Raw genomic sequence first — 2767 nt, forward strand, 5'->3', positions numbered from 1 at the left:
TGGCTCTGGCTGGGCCATTCAAGGACATTCAGAGACTTGTCCCAAAGCCACACCTGTGTTGTCATGGCTGTGTGCTTAGGGCTGTTATCCTGTTGGAAGGTGAACCTTCGCCCCAGTCTGAGGTCCTGAGCGCTCTGGAGCAGGTTTTCATCAGGATCTCTCTGTACTTTGCACCGTTCATCTTTCCCTTGTTCCTGACTAGTCTCCCATTCCCTGCCGCTGAAAAACATCCCCACAGCATGATGCTGCCACCACCATGCTTCACTGTAGGGATGTTTTGGCCAGGTGATGAGCTGTGCCTGGTTTCCTCCAGATGTGACACTTGGAATTCAGGCCAAAGAGTTCAAACTTTGTTTTTTAGACCGGGAATCTTGTTTCTCATAGTCTGAGAGTCCTTTAGGTACCTTTTGGCAAACTCCAAGGGGGCTGTCATGTGCATTTTACTGGGGAGTGGCTTCCATCTGGCCACTTTACCATAAAGGCCTGATTGGTGGAGTGCTGCAGAGATGGTTATCCTTCTGGAAGGTTCTCCCATCTCCACAGAGGTCCTCTGGAGCTCTGTCAGAGTGACCATCGGGTTCTTGGTCACCTCCCTGACCAAAGTCCTTTTGCCCCGATTGCTCAGTTTGGGCGGGCGCCCAGCTCCAAGGAGAATCTTGGTGGTTTCAAACTTCTTCCGTTCATGAATGATGGAGCCCACAGTGTTCTTGGGGACCTTCAATGCTGTAGAAATGTTTTAGTACCCTTCCCAAGATCTGTGCCTCAACACAATCCTGTCTCTGAGTTCTACGGACAATTCCTTCGACCTTATGGCTTGGGTTTTCCTTTGACATGCACTGTCAACTGTGGGACTTTATATAGACAGATGTGTGCCTTTCCAAATCATGTCCAATCAATTAAATTTACCACAGGTGGACTTCGATGAAGTTGTAGAAACATCTGAAGGAAAATCAATTAAAACAGGATGCACCTGATCTCAAAGACATTCTATAAAAAAGTACTCTCTCTCATTGCTAAATACCAGGAAGTTTGAAAAGACAGGCTGAATGGGCGGGTAGTTTATATTCATGAGCTCGCCTTGACTGACAGCTCTTTGAAACGCCTATGTCAAACATGGATACAGTGAGCAGTGTTGCAGTAAAATCCTCTCAAGCAAACTTGGAATTGCATCAATGATGTAAAAGAAAATATACTTCTCCCTTTTGGTATGGTTCTCAGAAGCACTAAAGGATGTGATGGCATGACAAATGCGTGACAGTTTTGAACGACTCTTCCCCCCCTTTTGTTCCATGCTTGCTGAAGACCCAGATAGCCAGTAACTAGCTAACAACAGACACAGATAAAAGGGGAAACAAAAAATAATCTTTGCCGTAGATGAATAGTGTAAACTTTTAATGATATTTTCTGACACTGAGTCAAATTTAGAGTAGCTATTTAGCTATATAAATCACACCCCTCTGCAAACACACCTTATCCAATGTTGGTTACAAGACAGTACTTATCTAAATTAGGTAAGAGAATATCATGTTACTGCTGGTGTATTAAAATGAGAGAGCTAGGGTGATGTCACCAGATCCCTTAATAATCTTGCCTCCTCATACAAAGTGTTTGACATGGAGGAGGGGACCAGTAACTTTATGATCAAACTTGATAAAAGTAGAAGAAATAGTCATTCTTCATACTTTTATCTGGTTTCATCCAAATATCATCCCATCATGAAAAACACTTGAACTGTTCGTGACCGTTAACAGCTCTGATGCTCTGGGGTCTGGTGATGTCATAAAGCAGTGTTTGGATTCAGTTGAGACCAGGTGTGAGCTGCTGCTCAACGCTGAAGTCCTTCTTCCCAGAGATGGTCTGCCTGTACCAGCACCACCTGGACTGGACACAACATGACAAACCTATATTTTAGATCAGGGCGAAGCCATGGACATCACAAGCCCTCCAACAAAGCCAAGAGTAGGACAGAAACAGAATCTCCGAATATAGAATCCCTTGTTCATGTGTGGTACAGACGGCCCAGTCCATCACTGGGGGCGAGTTCATAGGTATCTAGAACATTTATACAAGGCTGTGTATGAGGAAGGCCCGCAGCATCATCAAGGTATCCAACCACCTCAGTCATAGACTGTTTTTCTTGCTACTGTCAATGGCTGTCTACCTGCGCCCTTGGACTATCTGCACACACAATCACACAATCATACACTCAACTACCATATGTTGCTGCTACTTTTTATATTAATCCTGCTGCTCAGCCACTTTACCCCTGATTGTTCACATGTAACTAACTACCTTGTCTGTCTCCCGTATTGCTGCTGTCGTTGTTGATATTGTTTTTCTACTTAGTGTATATTCTTTTGTTCTTTCTCTACTGGCATTAAGACTTTTTCCCTTCTATTTATTGATATTGATTCTGTGCTGTTGAGGAGGAACTGGCAAGGAAGCATTTCACTGTACCGTTTACACCTTCTGTATCCTGTGTACATGACAAATAAACGTTGGTTTGATTTGATATAAGCCAAAGACTAGATGAAGTGTATTTTTACCTGGAGTTTTTCCTTATTGTAGACTACTACTTTCAACACTGGTTTACTACACCACCTTACTCACTCTGTTTTTAGTACATGTGAGTCCTTAAATAGATGGGTGGGGCTAAGGCATAAGATGGTGTGATCAATGCTGAATGGGCATACTCATAGAAGAGCTCTTGAGCAAGTGTGAAACACTTTCAAGGGTATTTTCTCCTATTGTCTCGTAAGTGGGATAA

This window comes from Oncorhynchus clarkii, chromosome 9 (assembly GCF_045791955.1).
Source record: "Oncorhynchus clarkii lewisi isolate Uvic-CL-2024 chromosome 9, UVic_Ocla_1.0, whole genome shotgun sequence".
In the NCBI taxonomy this organism is placed as follows: domain Eukaryota; kingdom Metazoa; phylum Chordata; class Actinopteri; order Salmoniformes; family Salmonidae; genus Oncorhynchus; species Oncorhynchus clarkii.